Source organism: Mus caroli, unplaced genomic scaffold (genome assembly GCF_978045245.1).
Source record: "Mus caroli unplaced genomic scaffold, Mus_caroli_1 scaffold_18, whole genome shotgun sequence".
NCBI classification, from domain to species: domain Eukaryota; kingdom Metazoa; phylum Chordata; class Mammalia; order Rodentia; family Muridae; genus Mus; species Mus caroli.
The window spans coordinates 28,869,520-28,887,729 of NW_028227273.1; the positions used below are offsets into that span (position 1 = coordinate 28,869,520).

The 18,210-nt window shown below is 44.6% G+C and overlaps 1 protein-coding gene across 4 annotated transcripts in view; it reads left to right on the plus strand.

The window, feature by feature from the left end:
* The first annotated feature begins 1,160 nt into the window (after positions 1-1,160).
* Ankrd12 (ankyrin repeat domain 12) overlaps positions 1,161-18,210 on the plus strand; it is a 103,978-nt gene continuing 86,928 nt past the window's right edge. For 3 of the 4 annotated variants that reach the window (XM_021185702.3, XM_085832765.1, XM_021185699.3), the window contains exon 1: positions 1,161-1,303. The gene's annotated coding sequence lies outside the window, so the exon portion shown is untranslated. Of the gene's footprint in view, positions 1,304-1,675; positions 1,804-18,210 lie in introns of those variants that run through there. The other variant, XM_029471306.2, reaches the window with a different exon arrangement.

Here is an 18,210-nt window from a genome sequence, read left to right on the forward strand (position 1 = left end):
GTTGTGAGTGCTTATGATTTAGGGCCTAAGGTAGGTCTTTAAAGTTAAGTTTTTACCAGAAATATAGCTCTCTCTCTACACCACTGTTGGGTACTTGGTTGGCATGAGCAAGGGCAGAGCTTCAGTCCCCAGTTCACACATATACAGAGTTCTCTAGAAGACTGCTCATACTGAAACGTTTTTTATAAGTGAGAACATGGAAGACAATCTATCCTGATTTTTTTTTTAATGAAGGTTTATGTTCCTGTCAAGTCCAAAACTCACATCAGAATTTACAGCTTATTATTGATAGGACTGTCTTAAACTCACTACGGTACTAACGGATACTGAAGGAGGCCACAGTTAACGACGAGGGAGAAGATGGTTTCCTGTGGAGTATGTAACTTCTTAGGGTGGTTAAAGCACAACGGTTGCAGGCTAACCACTGTAGATTAAAGTATTCAGAAGGAAGTCTGAGGACAAGCTGCTGCGATGGTAAAATTTCCTCACACGCCCTATGAGACTTAGTACCACACGAACAAATATAGTGAAATTTCTGCTCAGAAAGGTCACAGGATCTCAAGGCTAGAACTGAGCTTAACGATGCGTTCTTTGCAACCAGTGCTTAGAGCCGTGCTTTGGGGACAGGGTGCGTCTGGCTGGGACATCCCTCGGCCCGCGCCGCACGAAGCGGCTCACAGACACGCAACCCGGACCTGCCCCACAGTGCTGCGGTGCCCTCCCTCCCGCCCGCACGACCACCGCTAACAAAACCCTCCCGGTTTCCGGCTGGTCTTGCCGTCCCAACTCAAACCCTGCAAAAATATGTGCGTTTCCTCCGCCGGGCGCCAGCACCTATGCCGCCTTTTGCACATCTCCGGTGGTGGTGGCTGCGCGTGAGGAGCGCCCCGGCCGACGGCTCGAGGGCTGCTCCGACTCCCACGCGGCTCCAGGACTTCCGGCCCCCTCCGCCCCGCTCCGCTCCGCGCCTCAAGAACGCCACCCGCCGCCGCGCGCTCCGCTCCTCCGGGGAGCCCAGGGACGGGCGCGTCGGGGGCGGGGCACGGCGGTCACGCCGCCCGTCCCGTGCCTGCAGGAGTCACGTGTCCGTCCGGGTCACGTGCTCGCGCCGCAGCCAATCGCGGAGAACGCTGTCCAGGAGCAAGGAGGCTGTGGTGAGAGACCGACCAAGACCGGAGATGTTTTTAAGCCTGGCCCCGGCGGCGTCAGGGGCTGTTGCAGCGGCGACGGAGACACCGGCAGTGGCGGCCACCCGGAGGTCCTCGTTCAAGGGGTGAACCCTTCTGCGCCCGCCGAGCCTCGGGTCTGTGCGGGCCAGGGGGGCGTGGCGACCAGAGGGGAGGAAGGAGGGCGCGGTTTCGAGTCTGTCCCGGGTACCAGGGAGGAGACCCTCAGCCCTCAGTCCGGTGCCCCGTCTCCTCCCCGGAGCCAGGTAGGGGGGTTGCGCCTCTGCCAGCCGCGCCCAGCCGTGTGCCACGCGCCACTCGGCCCAGCCCAGCCCGCGGCGCGGCCGGCCGGACCGTGACAGGCCGTTGGTGGCCGCCCCGCCCGGCATCCTGACGGGTCGCGGCGCAGGTGGGGCCGCCGCTGGGCGACGCTCGGGCGGCGGCTAGCGCGAGCGCCTTGGCCGCCGCTTACCGGAACATGGCGCGGCCGGGAGGGCGCCGCCAGCGCACCGGGACGGACGGCATCGCGGGGGCGCGCCGTGCCGCCGCGCGCTCCCGGTGCCAGCGGCGCTGCGTGCGCGGTTGTCGGAGACTCGGTGCGGGCCGGGGCGTAGGAGGCGCGATGGTCCCGGGAGAGGTGCGTGAAAGCGAAAGAGCTGCGGCTCGCCGGAGCCAGTTCTGTCCTAAATGCCAGTGCGACCTGCCCTTGCCGCGTTGAGCGATCAGGTCTAGTTTGTGCCAGTTCCGATTGGAATGATGTTCAGAGACCCTTAGAGCGTATTGGAATCTTAGATCTGGTTTTTGGAGAGTAATATGGGGATGACGCATCCTTCAGGATCCAGGCGTTGAATAAAAACGCTGTACAAAGAGGTCACCGAAGCCCAGCTGACAGCTGTTTTAATAATTACAGCGAGAATAGTTGAGGATGGAAACGAACAGTATTGCACTAGTTGAGTACATCGGAAACATTTGAAGCAGTGTGGTTGTAGGGACTGTAATTTCCGCTGGACACCCCTTGAACTGGGGCGAAGTATGTTGCAAATCCGGCGATCAGTGACGCTCAGGGATTATCGTTAATTCTGTGGTTGAGACGAACCTGCATTCTCAGCCATGTGTTTCTTCTTATTTTAAAATGGCCTGAGTCAATTATAAAGAAAGATGAACTATCACAGTAAGTCATCTGTTCATTAAAAACATATGCCCAAGTAGGCCTTTAAAAATCTTGCTTACTGATCTTTTTTTCATTTTCTTCAAGCGTTACACAAAGGCTTTCCTGGAGATTAACTTAGAACTGCCAAAATGTGCTCTCTTGATGCCAAATGGTTTAAAAGCAAAAATTAGTTAGAATCACCAATGTGACAATGAAGACATTGTTGTAGTTCCCTTAAAAACGTTTCAGTTTGACATTTAATATTTTAATACATTTTGTTTACATGGTGAATGTGGAGGGCAGATGACAACTTCTTAGGAGTTGGGGTTCTCGCCTTTCACTGTGTGGGCTCCAGGCAGGCACTTAGGCTTGGTGGTTTGCACCTCTATGCGCTGAGCCATCTTGACCTCCTTCAGTTAACCTCCTGAGAGCGCTTTCATTTGGATTAAAAGCAAAAAATGTATGAAAGCAAAAATGTATGAAAGCATGTAATGCTTCGCCCTGGGTTTATAGATGCAGAGAGAAAGGCTTTACTACCTAAGAATCTGTTATAGTCGATAGAAGTACTAATCGAATTTCTAACGCTCTCCAAGACAGCTTGGCCCAGGACAAACCTAGTTGTTCAACGTATGTGTTCTGTTTTAGAGACTGGCAAAGTTCTCTGGAAATGAAACCAGGGGTTTAAGTGTATTTCTGGAAGGAATATTAGAATTAAAAGTTGGAAGCTGTTCTCAATTTGTTACAGTTTGTGTGTTAACATAATGTATGGACTAAGGGCCTCTGAGACAGTGGTGATGTCTGGGTGGGCACCCTATGATGTGTATTGGAAAAAGAGTTAACAGAGCAACACTGAAAGAACTCGGGTGCTGAAGATGTTCTGTAGTTTCGGTATTGGCTCTTTAATATCCAGAAAAAAGAAAACCCAATGGTTGGACTTTATGTGGTGACAGTTGGAATATGTGGGGAATGAAGCTGCTTTTTATCCAGATGACAGTGTTGTGGAAGTGTAACTTGGGCGGAAACCCTGAATTTCATCCCGGACATTGCATGGACCAGGCTTGATAGTTCACACGTGTAGTGTCTGTAAACCCAGCACTCAGGAAGTGGAAGTAGGAGGATCAATTCAAGGTTGGGTTAGAGAGATGGCAGTCGCTCAAGCTTAAAAGCATGAAAACGTTAGTTTAGATGCCCAGCATCTGTGTAAAAGCTGGGAGCTGGGAGCTGAGCTCCTTGCACAGAGGCAAGGAGAATCTCTGGGGCTTGCTGGCCAGCCAGTCTAGCCAAATTGTCGGGCTCCAGGTTAAGTGAAAGATCCTGTCTCAAAAAATAACGTGGAAAGCAATCAAAGAAGACGTTGACAGTGGCCTAACATATATCACACACATGCATCTGTGTGCATGTGTATACACAAACACCCACCACTACACGCAAAATAGTTTATGCTACATGGTGGGTTCTAGGCCAGCCTGAGATACATCCAACTTTCAAAAAAAAAAGTCACTATCTTAATGCCTTCTTCCTCCATAGAAGTTACTGGAAATGTGCTTGATAGTTTCTCAGTTTCTTGATAGTTTTTGGCTGCAGAGATGCTAGTCAGTTGTGGTATTTGAAAAGGATTATTATTTTTTTAACTGAGGTTTTCCTTTAGCTTATTCATAGTTAATTTTTATTAATTTTTTTGAGGCAGGGTCTCTCCCAGATCAGCTTCAAATTCATAGTATAGTTCAGAATGCCCTTGAACTTGAAAGAATTCCCTTGTGTACTATACCTATTTTTTTGTTGTTGTTTTGTTATTATGGCAAGCAAGCCACTGAATTATATCCCCAGTCCCCAAACCCCCATTTTAAAGGTTTTTTTTAAAAATACATAATTTATTTTTTATTCTATGTTCCTTGGTGTCTTGCCTGCACATAGCCTGTGTGAGGGTTTCTGAAGCCCTGGAACTGCAATTACAGACAGTTGTGAGTTGTCGTGTGGGTGCTGGGAATAGAGCCTGACTCTTCTGTAATACCAGCCAGTGCTCTTAACTGCTGAGCCATCTCTTGAGCCCCTTAAAGGCTTATTTTTAATTATGTGTCTGTGTGGGTGTGTACAGGAGTGCAGGGTGTCTGCAGAGGATAGAGGTATTGATCCCCAGAGCTGGAGTTACAGGTGCTTCTGAGCCACCTGATGTGGGTGCTGGGAACAAAACCAACACCCATGCCCTTTTAGTGTTTCCAGAATGGGTCTTGCTAAATTGAGTAGACACACACACTTTCCATCCTTCCTGTCTCAGCCTCCCAAGAAGCTCAGATTACCGGCCTGCTGGACTACTTCTGGTTTTCGTTAATACCATGAATTTCAGTCTGAAGAGAGAATGGTTAGTGAGATGAGTCATGAGTAAAGCACTTCCAGCACAGGTAAGGTTATTGGAGGAGCATCATTTGGGTAGCGCTTCCTTTACGTTTGCAGGAGGCTGCTCCAGCATTGTTGCTAACAAGACATATTTGTTAGCAGCTTGTGTCATGTACAGGGCACATCTGGAGAGTTAGCCGTAGACGCAGCCTCACACTTTGTGGTCCACGTGGCTCTCTTTTCAGATGAAAAGGTAAAACTTGGCCGTGACTGAGAGTTGTCTGCCTTGCTGATTTGTCTAGCAGCTTCTTACTGTGCGATGCTCCGTTTGTTCTTGATTTGGGAGTAGTTGTGTGAATCAGAAGGAAGAAGACCTGGAACTAGAACTGAGAAAGTCTGGATTTAAGTTCTTCATTACTTTCTGGTTTTGTTCTTGTTTTGACAAATCATGTAACATTCAGAACCTTGCATTCTTTATCTAAAAAGAATCATCTCCTGGGGCTGTAGACTGCCCACTTCCCATGTGTGAGGCCTGTCCAGTGCCATCACCACCATCACCAATAATGATAATGATTTTCTTGTATGACTTAAAATGAGAGCACTATAGAAAGAACGCTGTACACTGGGAGCCTTACAGATAAGTGTGATGCTGCTGCTTTTAAAGAAAGTGTAGTCCTTGAGGTGTGGCAAGATGTTTCAGTCCCTAGGTTTTTCCTTGGCCCTGGCCTTATTATTTTCTACACCTGCTATTTTGGGGATTATAATTCCTTGTAGATACAGTTTTTCCCGATCCCCACTTAGCTCTAATCTTAGTAAAGCTGCTTATGAACACTCTAAATATTGCTCTAGCCCTCCGATTTCTCCTGGAGAATATAAAGTTGCTCCACACAGCATTTGAAAACATTCTTGTTATATGCTCATGCATGCATAATTTGTTTCCTTTGCAGACAATGGCTTTTAAAAGCAATAGTGAAAGTATCATAGTAGTGATGGTAATTTGTCTCTCACTGATTTTTAGACATGCAGTAGAAGGAAATAAATTTCCTTTATAAACTCAGTTTTGGATAGTTCATATTTTTGGTCATCTAGTGGTTCTAAAATAACACAGAAGTGCTGTGGTGGCTTATACCTTTAACACCAGCATTAAGGAGGCTGAGATAGAAGGATGACCCCAAATTCTAAGCCAGCCTATCCACAGCTTGAATTAAATGTCAGACCTGGGTTAGAGTGAGACTCTGCATAAATAAACAGATATGTCTTAAATTTATATTTGTCTATCTGTCATGTCTTTTCTCCTCCTTTTCTTTTCTTTTATCTTCTTTTCTTCTCTATTTTCTCTTCTCTTTTGAGAGAGAGTTATCTTCTGGAGAGATGGCTCAGCGGTTAAGAGCACTGACTATTCTTCCAGAGGTCCTGAGTTCAAATCCCAGCAACCACATGGTGGCTCACAACTATCTGTAATTGGAACTGATGCTCTCTTCTGCTGTGTCTGAAGACAGCAATAGTGTACGCATATAAATAAAATAAATTTAAAAAAGAAAAACAAAAAAAACGAGAGAGAGTTATCTTATATAGCCTTGGCTGACCTGGAACTCACTGTGCAGATCAGGCAGGCCTTGAACTCACAGAGATCCATCTGTCTCTACCTCTCTAGTATTGTTGTATGTTTTTTTAGGTAAAGTTTAATTTAGTGTTTTCATTTGATATTGAAAAATAATAAATTGATTTTATAGTGTTGCCTAGATTATCAGAGCACGTGTCACCTTGAACATAAAAAATATTGATAATCAACCAGGTGGTGGTGGCTCATGTCTTTAATCACAACACTCAAGAGGCAGAAGCTGGTGGATCTCTAAATTATAGGCTAACCTGGTCTTTAGAGTGAGTTTCTAGGACAGTCTGGGCTACACACACACACACACACACACACACACACAACCCTTTCTTGAACCCGGCTTTCCCTCCTCCCAAAATGCACGGGTAAAACATTTACTGAGTGCTTTATGGGAGTCTTTGTTCAAGGTTTCAGTGCAACATTTCACGTAATTTTCATTAGTCTAAAGACAAATCCTATTCTAAGATGGCAAATTAAACTGAGGCTATGAATAACCATGAGATTTAGGGATTTACAAGCTAAGTAGTAGCAGTTTCCCCACGTATATCTTAGCCATTTCTCCGTTGTCTCTCTTTAGTTAAGAACGGTTAGCTGGTTTTGAAGAGCTTTAAGGTAGTATTTATTAAATTTTGGATTTCATGAAAAATGCTTGAGGGCCAGCTGTTCCACCAGCTGGGTGGCCAGAAAGGAAAATGAAAATAAGTATTATATAAGAATATTGGAATAAGCCAGTAGGGGTTTTGTTTTGTTTTGTTTTGTTTTGTTTTTGTGAGATACATGTGTGGGTTGTTCTCCATGTCCCCCATGACTGTTAATTCTGGAGACAGATCTCAGGGCCCTGGTCAGAGACACACTAGACCATGTCTGCCTGTATGATCTTTTGTCATGCACTGTTATCTATGAGCTGCATTTCCAGCCCAAGATGAGGACTTGCCACCAAGTGTGAGGTCTTTAGTTGGCTCTGTGGTACCATGTGGCGGACGGAGAGAACTGGCTCTCCAAAGTGGTCCTCTGACCTCCATGCACATATGTAGATTTTTAAAATATATATTTTTAAAATATTTAGTGTAGTGTTTTTCAAAATTCTTAAAATATAAAAGTTATTTTGTGTGGGACTGCTAAAGAGATGGCTCAGGGGTTAAAGAGCACTTCCAGTTTGTCCAGAGGACCTGAATTCCATTCTCAACATCCACATCAAGTGGGTTACAACCACCTGTAATTTAAGCTCCAGGTAGTCAGTTCATTCCCCACCCCCTACCCCAACTCTCTCTCTCTCTCTCTCTCTCTCACACACACACACACACACACACACACTCTTAACATTTTTTTCCATAGCTGAACCCACTAACAGTTGTTCATTGATTTATAAATTGATTAAAAATATGTAGTAGTTTGCCTTTCTGGTTATCAGTATGTATTTGGGCTACAATTAGAACAGTTTTCACAAATACTAGCAGTAAATTCTTTGCCTAACTACTTTATTGAAACAAGTGTATGCCATATGTGGTTGGTCTCTTTCCTGCCTAGAATAGCTGTACCGATCCAAGACTTAAAAAGAAAAGAAAAGAGAAAAGAGAAGAAAAGAAGAGAGGATGCCTTAAAAGTTACAGTGGTTTGTTGGCAGGCACACACAGGCAGTTTGAGGTCAGCCTAGTTAACTAGTAAGCTCCACACTAGCCAAGTCTACATAGTGAGATACTGTCACCTCTCCCAAACCAAAAGATAAAAATAAAAAATAAAAATAAAAAAGTTATAGTGGTTTGAAGTTTATAAGGTTTGCTTTTTTTTTTTTTTTTTTTTAATTTCACACCTATATGAGGCAAGATTTGTCAGCTGACCTCACAGGACCATGGACGAATCTAGGATAAACTTACTGGGGTAAGCCTAGGCTGCCTTGAAATTTACTTCCAAATGAGAATTATGAACAAGCCTAGAAGAATAGAAAAGAAAGAAGCACTAATAACTGCGGTGATCATTAGTAGCGATTTGTCAATTTTCGGAAATTCTCCCCATCTTCCAGGATTTCTAAAAGATACCACACATGAAAGACTATGCTGTTTAAGCTTCACTTGGACAGGACAGAAAGTAGCATTTTACTGTTTGTGTTCTTGTTATGCAGGGTAAACACAGGGTTGTTTGGTGGCCTGTGACTTACTCATCCTGACCTTCATCATGAAGAAACTCTTTCTGCCTCTTGCCCGTGCCTCTGTGCTCTCCAGATCGCTATTCAGAATAAACACAGGCTTATATAGGGACCACATGCTACATTTACTATGTCACCACACTCTACTTTTTAAAATATTTATTTTTTTATTTTCTCCATGGTCCCCATGTGGTGGTCAGAGAACAACTCCTAGGGGTCAGTTCATGGGCGTTGTGGGCATTTCCCTCAGGCCCTCAGGCCTGGCAGCAGCTGCCTTACTCCTTACCCCGAAGGCCCTCACTGTACATTGTAAGGCTTTAGTCTGTGTTGTAGAAGGTATTTGACTCTAGCTAAATGAATTTGGATTTAGGGAGCATTTATATTTGTGAATTAGCCCTGTATATCCTTTGGACATTTTTCTCTTTGTTCTTCGTTATTCAAACTTTTAGGAGTTAAAATTTAAACAAATACTATTATACTATGTATATTAGAATTTTTACATTACTGAGTTGACTTGGGCTACTGTTAAAAGAAATAGGTTAGCTGTCTTTTAACCCTTTCATGCAATTTTGTTATTAGATTTCCACATCTTTTATTTTACAAACCATTTTTCTTTAGAATCATGACATTTACAGCCCATTTAAAAGCCCCAGAAGAAACTGTAAACTATATCATATCACTCCACTTCTAGTTATCAGGGTGATAACTCTGGTTGTTGTTGTTGGTTGTTGCTGTGTAGCTTAGATAAAGGTACTTACTGTGTAGCCCAAGTTGGCCCAAATTTATGACACTATTCATGCTCCCAGGCTGTGACATTTCAGGTGTGAGCCATTATGCTGAGCTGCTGCTCTAGCATTTTGTATATTTGGTTTGGTTTGCTTTGTTTGTTTTTTGAGACAAAGTTTTTCTGTATAACTCTTGACTGGAACTCACTCTGTAGATCAGACTGCCCCTGAACTTCGAGATTAGCCTGGCTCTGCCATCTGAGTGATGGTTTTAAAGGCATGTGTCCCCACTGCCCAGGGCTTACTGTTTCCTTTAGCATTGTGCTTCTAGGTCTATTGATAGTATCCCTTTTTTCTTAGGGTTTCTATTCCTGCACAAACATCATGACCAGGAAACAAGTTGGGGAGAAAAGGGTTTATTCAGCTTACATTTCCACATTGCTGTTCAGCACCAAAGAAAGTCAGGACAGGAACTCTCACAGGGCAGGAACCTGGAGGCAGGAACTGATGCAGAGGCCATGGAGGGATGTTTCTTACTGGCTTGCTTCCCCTGGCTTGTTCAGCCTGCTTTCTTATAGAACCCAGGACTACCAGCCCAGGGATAGCACCACCCACAATGGGCTAGGTCCTCCCTACTTGATCACTAATTGAGAAAATGCCTGACAGCTGGGTCTCATGGAGGCATTTCCTCAAGGGAGGCTCCTTTCTCCGTGATAGCTCCAGCTTGTGTCAAGTTGACAGGCAAAACCAGCCAGTAAAAGGAAAAAACCATTTACCTGATCACTGGCGTGTACTGGGCAACAGTGATTATCATAACTGTTGGGATTTTTAATTTATGTTTTTTAATATTTTAAAGCTATTTTTGCAGTTTCATAAATGTATACGATGTATTTTGATCGCATCTCCCCTGCCTCACTATTTATTTATGGTGCTGAAGATGGAACAGAGAGTCTCATGCGTGCTAGGCAAGTACCTTGCTTCTGAGCCACATTCTCAACTCTGCTTTGTTGTGTACCTGTGTCTGTGTGTGTCTGTGTGTGTGTGTGTGTGTGTGTGTGTGTAAGCCAGAGAAGAATAAAAGGTGGACTTGGGTGTTTCTCTTGTTGAAGCTGGAGCTTCTCTGCTGTCTAGACTGACTGGCAGGCTACCACCTTTCAATGCTTGTATTGCCAGCATGTAGCACTGTTGGAATCTTTCTGGAATAAGCACTCAGACACCCATGAGAGTGGAAAAGAGGAGATGTCACCAGTGGACCAAAGTCAGGACTTGGTCCCGGGTCCAGTTTGGATTTCCAATTTATACTGTAAAACCACAAGGTGTGGCAGGCAGGCAGGCAAGCAAGCAAGGAGGTTTTACAGAAGCATGTGTGGCAGTCAGCAGATTGTTAAGGGCAATAAGCAATGGATTTAGCTTTTCTCCATCCGTCCGGGTCATTCTGTCCCAGGCAGCAAGTGAAGTCCTGCTCGACAACTCAGCAATACAGGCAGTGCTGTGAGTCAGTCACTAAGTAAGTCTCTGGCAGTCGGTTTTTAAGCCTTAGTCTACTTCATCCCCTCCTTTCACCTTCATAACAGCTCCTAAGTGTGCTTGAAGAAACGGGTCGGCACTCCATGCATACTATCTGTATTGTACCCCCACTCTCCTTTGTACCTTTAGCCATAATCCTTTCTAACAGCTTTTTGGCATTTTCTTGTACCATTCCTGACTGATTTCGTACAAACAGTATTTAAAGCCTTTCTCTCTCTCTCTCAAAGCCTCTCTCTCTCTCTCTCTCTGTGTGTGTGTGTGTGTGTGTCTGTGTGTCTGTCTGTCTGTCTGTCTCCTGAGTACAGGTGTAAATAAATATCCTTGGAGTGAATTGTGTGCCATTGGGAGTTACTGCTCTCTTAGCTAGTCTGGTACAGCCCCTTTTATTTTTTATACATTGGGCTTCTCCTATGACCTGAACAGGTGCCCAGTTGAGCATGCCCCTTTGTGTTGGTGTTCATTCCCAGTCCAATGTAAGTAACCTGGCTTGCTTGCATGTGTGCATACCCAGCAGTCTCGACCTAGGTAAGGAGCCTGTGGCAGTCTTTTACTGTCGCTAGCATTTTGAGACATGGCTTTCTCACATGAAAGGCATCTCTAATGGTCAGTCTCCACACTATTCCTCTCAGGTCTTTTCCTTTAAGGCCCATTACAGCCTTAACTCCTTATCCCTTTGTGGGGACTCCCTTCCAGGCCCCTTTTGAGGCAAAGGTCACACATGACCAATATTTAAGACTACTACGATTCCCTACAATCATTTGTTTGTTGGTTGGTTTGTCTGTCCTCTGGCCATTCATCCGCAGACTGTCACTAGCTGTGGCATGGGCAGTTCCATCACAGAAGGATAAACTTTGAGGGCGCTCTGAGGCTGGCCTGTTCCCAAGTAGTATCTTCTGAAGGAGAGAAGGCAGAACCCCTCTGGAGCAGTTAGTTATATCGAGTTGCCCTGGGACACGGCTGCTCTCCAGACTAATTTATGTGACAGGACACTGGCTCCGATGTACATCCACACAAAAGGGAAGACATCAGGAGGCAGTGTAGGAGCTGAGCTGTTGTTCCCTTTCAGAGGTCATTTTGAGATGGTCAGTTTCAGAGGCTAGTCTGGGTCTGGGTCTCTCATGGCTGACTCTTTCCTGGGGCTCATAGCAGCCCTGGTGTGGGTGTGGTGTGTCCTAGGCTTGACACCTGCAACTTTAGGAGCTGAGAGAGTGAAGTGATTGGTCAAGTTTTTGGTATAGTGTCAGCCAAGTCTTTGAAGAACCACTGTGTACTCTCTGAGGTCCTCTGAGCCCTTGGGGAGTGGTGCAGAGAACAACTGCATTTATAGGGTATGCATTGCATCCTAAACAGTACAAGCAGCAGACTTTCTGGCCTAGGAGGTCTGTTTTTGCAGAGGTGGCCAGTGCTATTCTGAAGGTTCCAGTCACTGTTACAACCCAGCTTGATGATTGGGGTAGGACCGTGTGTGGGTTGGGTACTGATATTTGACAGCCTCAGAACCACCATCTTGTATGGCAGCTTTTCTAGATGGGTGGCTTCAGGAGCTTGCTAGCCTGGGCTGGGAGCTGTCACCTCTGGAGTTATGCTCCTGTCTAAAGTGATTGGCAGACCTGACTTAGCAGCTCTTTCCTTCATCAGTTTTTCTTTTCTCATTTCCTGGCTTAGATGAGGGGATTTAGGAGCACCTGAGTGTAAGCATCCCTTCCGGATGGGAGTAGTAGAGGAGACTGTGTCTTCACAGAGGGCAGCCTGGGCGGCTTCCCCAACTCACTTGACCTCAACTTTGTCTGAGTCTGGCAGTGCAGCGCTGCCACAGCCGGGGATCAGACGGCTTCTAGGAACTGGAGGATTTGATCTTTAGTTTTAAATTCTTTGATCCCAGAGGTAATCAGTCCCCTTTCTAGATGTATTGCTTCTTTGAATCTCTTGATGTAAGGAGCTATTTCCCCTGTTGAAGCTTCAGCTCTCCTCAGTAAAAGGTTCTGTGTCTGATTGGGAAGCACCAGGTCCTCACAGCCTGGTTCTGTGAGGAGAGAATCTCATTTATACTCATTTATATCTCATTTGTCTGCAGTCATGGAGGAGCTTTCCTGACTCTTGAGGGAAGTATGCGGTGTGATAGCATATCTACCGTCTTGCATGAGGAGAAGGCCTGCCATCTCCTTCAGTTCTGGCTCAGATACCATTGGAGGGATGGGATCAGGTGCTCTTGGACCTTTGATACTGTGTGATGCTGGAAGTTGGAGTTCATAGGGAGGGAACATTGTGGACCTCCCTCTGAGGAAGCTAAGGGGTACTTCCTTGGTGTCTTCAGGCTTAATGGTCTTTGCAGGAAGGACTGTGAAGCTCTCACATCAGGACGGGGCAGAGCTTATGACCAGAAGAATTAATTCTCTAACTAGGACCTTGGGGGATTTTATATGCATCTAACCTAGTGAGGTGGATGTAGGTTTTTTCTTCCTATCTCTCCAGCAGTTTTTACTTGGTCTGGACGTCAGTCTCTTCTAGCCTAGGTTCAGGTCCTGGGTCTCAAAATCCTCTTAGCATGTTGACAGCATGTCCTTGTGAGGCCCAGAGATCGTCAGTGGGCTGAGAGCAGAGAGCAGCAGCCACTCTCAACAAACTAGGGTTGTGGGGAAGATATCTTGCTGGGGTTTCCAGAAATGCTGTGGGCATCTTTCTGGAGTAAGCATTACAGCACCAGTGAGACTGGAAGAGAGATGTCACTGGTAGACTGAGGCCTTTCAAGAACCTTTCGTTAGTGCTGGAGTGTTTATTCCAGAAGGTTGTCTGCACTGTCACCTGTGCTTAGCTTTTCTGTGGTACTGAGGATCTGAACTCCAGCCTCACGCTCACACAGGAGCTACTTACCGACTGAGCCATCTTCTCAGCCCCACTCTTTGGACTGTTAAAAGCGTTGTCTCCTTGGGGAAGTAACTCAGAGAATGATGGGATATAACATTTCCATACATGCACGCCATATGATCTTCTTGTACTCACCCCTAAGTTCTCTGTTGACCTTTCCCCTCCTCCTGGTTCCTTTCCCTAAATGTTCTACTGACACCTTCATGCCTTTTATAGTTTAAGTCCAGTTTCCACATATAAAGGAAACCATGCCGTGTTTCTCTCTGAATTTGGCTTTGTTTGACATAATGATCTCTAGTTCCTTTCAATTTTCTTTTTTTTTTTTTTTAAACTGGTGCTCAAGTCCCATTGGTTCATCTGACTTAGGTGGTTTAGATTTGAGACCTAGCCACAAGGATTTTTTTTTAAATTTCTTTATTATTATATGTAAGTACACTGTAATTGTCTTCAGATACACCAGAAGAGGGCATCAGATCTCACCATGAATGGTTGTGAGCCACCATGTGGTTGCTGGGATTTGAACTCTGGACCTTCAGAAGAGCAGTCAGTGCTCTTAACCGCTGAGCCATATCGCCAGCCTGCTTTTCAATTTTCTATGATGGACATAATTTCAGTCTTCTTTATTACAGAATAAAATTATACATATACAGTAATACATAATAAAACAATTATACTTCTTGAAAAACAAAAACAAAAAAACAAAAACCAGGCAGTGGTGGCGCGTGCCTTTAATCCTGGCACTTGGGAGGCAGAGGCAGGCGGATTTCTGAGTTCAAGGCCAGCCTGGTCTACAAAGTGAGTTCCAGGACAGCCAGGGCAATAAGAGAAACCCTGTCTTGAAAACAAACAAACAAACAAACAATTATATTTAATATGTTTTCTTTACCAGTTGATTCTGTAATATGGCAGTATGTCTGTTGTATGTTGGTCTAGATTCATTCAGACTTAGACCTAGGGGTGGTGGTATGTTTTTATATAACCCTAGCTGGCCTGGAACTCCACTGTGTGGGTCAGACTGACATTGAATTTGCAGTAATTCCCTGCCTTCTGAAGGTCAGGATTACCATGTTTACCTCTGTCCCTGTGGTGACTCTAAGATGTACTTTTAACTGGCCTTAAGGATGCTCTTGACCTTCTGACCCACCTGTATCTACCTGCTATAGGCTGGAATTCTAGACATGTATACTTAATCAGTCCTGGGAACTGAACTCAGAGCTTAGGCAAGTATTCTACCAACTGTGCTATAGCTGCCAACCTTACTTTTAGAGTTTTTTGATACTGATTTCCATAGTCCTATCTGTACTGTACTTAAATATCCCTTAACTATATAAAGATTCTGCTCTGCTTTGTAAAAATTACCTTGTATCACAGTCTATTTGATTTTTGAGTACCCTCTCCCATTTTCTAATTTTTATAAGTACATTTGTCATCAAAGCTAAGGTATACACTTTATGTTTTTAATTATATACATGATGTATGTGTGCATGTGGTGCATGCGCGCGCACACGCACACACGTTGAGTTCTGAAGACAGAAGCCTATGAAGTCAGCTCACTTTTCCTATCTTTATCCCTAGGGTTCTAACACAGGTGCAGACTTTCAAGGCCAAGTTCTCAAGTTCTTTGCCCACTGACACATCTTGCTGGCCCAAGTGTATGTTTACTACTACTACTACTTCTTCTTCTGCTGCTGCTGCTGCTTCTTCTTCTTTTTCTTCTTCTTCTTCTTCTTCTTCTTCTTCTTCTTCTTCTTCTTCTTCTTCTTCTTCTTCTTCTTCTTTTTCTTTCTTTCTTTCTTTTTTTTTTTTTTTTTTTTGTTTTTTGAGACAAGGTTTCTCTGTGTAACCCTGGCTGTCCTGGAACTCACTCTGTAGACCAGGCTGGCCTGGAATTCAGAAATCCGCCTGCCTCTGCCTCCCGAGTGCCACCACGTCTGGTGTGTGTTTACTTTTAAAGAATTCTTTTAAAGTGACAACGACTTTTAAAAATATATTTCCTTTTATTTTATGTACATTGGTGTTTTGCCTACATGTCTGTCTGAATGAGGGTCTCCCTGGAATTGGAGTTACAGACAGTTGTGAGCCACCATGTGGGTGATAGGAACCTAGGTCCTCTGGAAGACCAGCCAATGCTCTTAACTGCTAAGCCATCTCTCCTGCCCTGTGCCATTGAGTTTTGTAAAGGAATAAACTGTGAGCAATATTTAGAATATAACAAGGATAATTCATAAGTAGTATGATATGTTTAAAAAAGATAGGCTGTAATAATGATGTGCTTTGGTAAAGAATGGGAGAGAAGACAATTAAACAGTCTGTTTAAAAAACAAAAAGAAAACTAGGCCTGGAAAGATCGTTAAGAGCACTTGTTCTTTCAGAAGACCTGGTTTTAGTTCCTGGTTCTCACATGGCTGCTAACACCACGTACAATTGCAGTTCTGCAGACTTGATGCCTTCTTCTGGCTGTTCCACAAAAGTGGTGCATACACATGCTTGCAGGCAAGACAGCCACACACATAAAAATAATTACTCTTGAGCTGGACGTGGTAGTGCACACCTTTAATACTAGTACTCAGAAGGCTGAGGATGACAGACCTTTGTGAATTCAGGTCCAATCTGGTCTACATAGTAAGTTCTAGATCAGCCAGGGCTATACAGTGAGATCTTGCCCCAAATGAATGAATGAATGAATGAATGAATACAAAATAATTTAAAAAAAAAAAGAAATCTCAGGGCTGGAGAGATAGCTCAGAAGTTAAAAGCACTGACTGCTTGCTCTTCCAGAGGACCCTAGTTCAGTTCCCAGCACACACATGTCTACAACTCCAGTTCCAGGGGATCCAACACTCTCAACACAGACATATGTACAAGCAAAACACTAATGCATATTAAAAAAATAAATCATTTAGAAAAATTGAAATCTCCTTAAGTCATTTAAATGGTACAGAAAATAGAATAATAAATGTAAGGCTGAACATTTCAAATTCAGCTGAAGCTCTTTATATACTCCCCAGATGTAATTTTATCTCCATCTCTGCATGTAGTTTTCCAACAGTGGCTTGTCTTTTCCTCTGACTTGCTGGGAGTCTCCTTTTAAAGTGTATCCCCACTTTCTGTAATGAATTTTTCACTTCTCCCCTATTGACTCTGTTGTGCATTGTATATAGCAGTTAACAATTTCTGGCTAGGGAACATGTTAAGATTGCAAATGTGACCTAAAAATTTACTTTGAAAAAGTGTTTTTATTTTTCTTTTGAGCTGTTCTCACTATGTAGTCATGGCTGGATGGCCTGGGACTTGCTGTGTATACAGGCTGGGCTTACGTGGAAGAGATCCCCCCGCCTGTCTCCAGAGTACTGGGATTTACTTTGAAATGAAATGAATGCTTTACTTCCACTCTGTCAGGTATGCAGAGGAGATTTGATAACGTTAGACTGAGAGCCTCCTAACAAAAGGACCATTTTGAGGTTGGTCTGGTAGCGTTGTGTAGTGGGTCTGTGAGGCAGCAGAGAAGGCGGAGGCATTTGGAGCCAGCTTTCCCTCCTCGTAACTCTGTGTTACTGATACTTGTTTTACCTTCAGAGCCTACTGGTTTGTAAAAGGAGAAGGGCCGAGAGTTGCTGTTAGGATGTGGAGGTTGTGCTCCACCTCTTCTGGAATCGAAGCTTTTTCCTCTGTCAGTGGAAAAGTGACTGGAGTGGCTACGAGATACTTTGAGCCTTGGTGATTTTTCTTTACGTTCCATTGCCAAGAATGGAGGGGAAGGTACCATTTCCTTTTGAGCTACTGCAGCCCTCTACGGGATTGTGGGGGTTGCAGCAATTTTAGAATCTGTTAGGGCAAAAAGAGCATTAGTGAACTTAAACTTGCTTTGGCAAGTCATCTATACCAACACTTTTTCCCATATTTTATTTACTTACTTTACATCTTGATCGCAGCCCCCCACCCTGCCCCCTCTCCTTTCAGTCCTATCCTCACAAACCGTCTCCCCCTAATATCCCTCCCCTTCTGAGGGTACCAACCTGGCACATGAAGTTGCAGCAGGACTAAGGGCATCCTTTCCCACTGAGGCCAGACAAGGTAGCCCACCTAGAGGAAAGGGACCCAAAGGCAAGCAACAGCCCCCTGCCAATTATTAGGGGACCCACATGAAGACCAAGCTGTACATTTGCTACATACGTGCAGGGGACCTAGGTCCAGCCCATGCATGCTCTTTGGTTGGTGGTTTAGTCTCTGTGAGACCCCATGGGCCAAGGTTAGTTGACTTTGTAGGTCTTCTTATGGTGCCCTGCACCCCTACAGGTCCTTCAGTGCTCCCCCAATTCTTTTCTTTTTTATTAGATATTTTCTTTATTTACATTTCAAATGTTATTCCCCTCCGAAAACCCCCTATTCCCCACACTCTTGCTCACTAACCCACCCACTCCTACCTCCTGACCCTGGCAATTCCCTTATACTGTGGCATAGAACCTTCACAGGACCAAGGACCTCTCCTCCCATTGATGACCAACTAGGCCATCCTCTGCTACATATGCAGCTAGAGCCATGAGTCCCACCATGTGTTTTCTTTGGTTGGTGGTTTAGTCCCAGGGAGCTCTGGGGGTACTGGTTAGTTCATATTGTTGTTCCTCCCATGGGGCTGCAAACTCCTTCAGCTCCTGGGGTACTTTCTCCAGCTCTTTCTCTTTGGG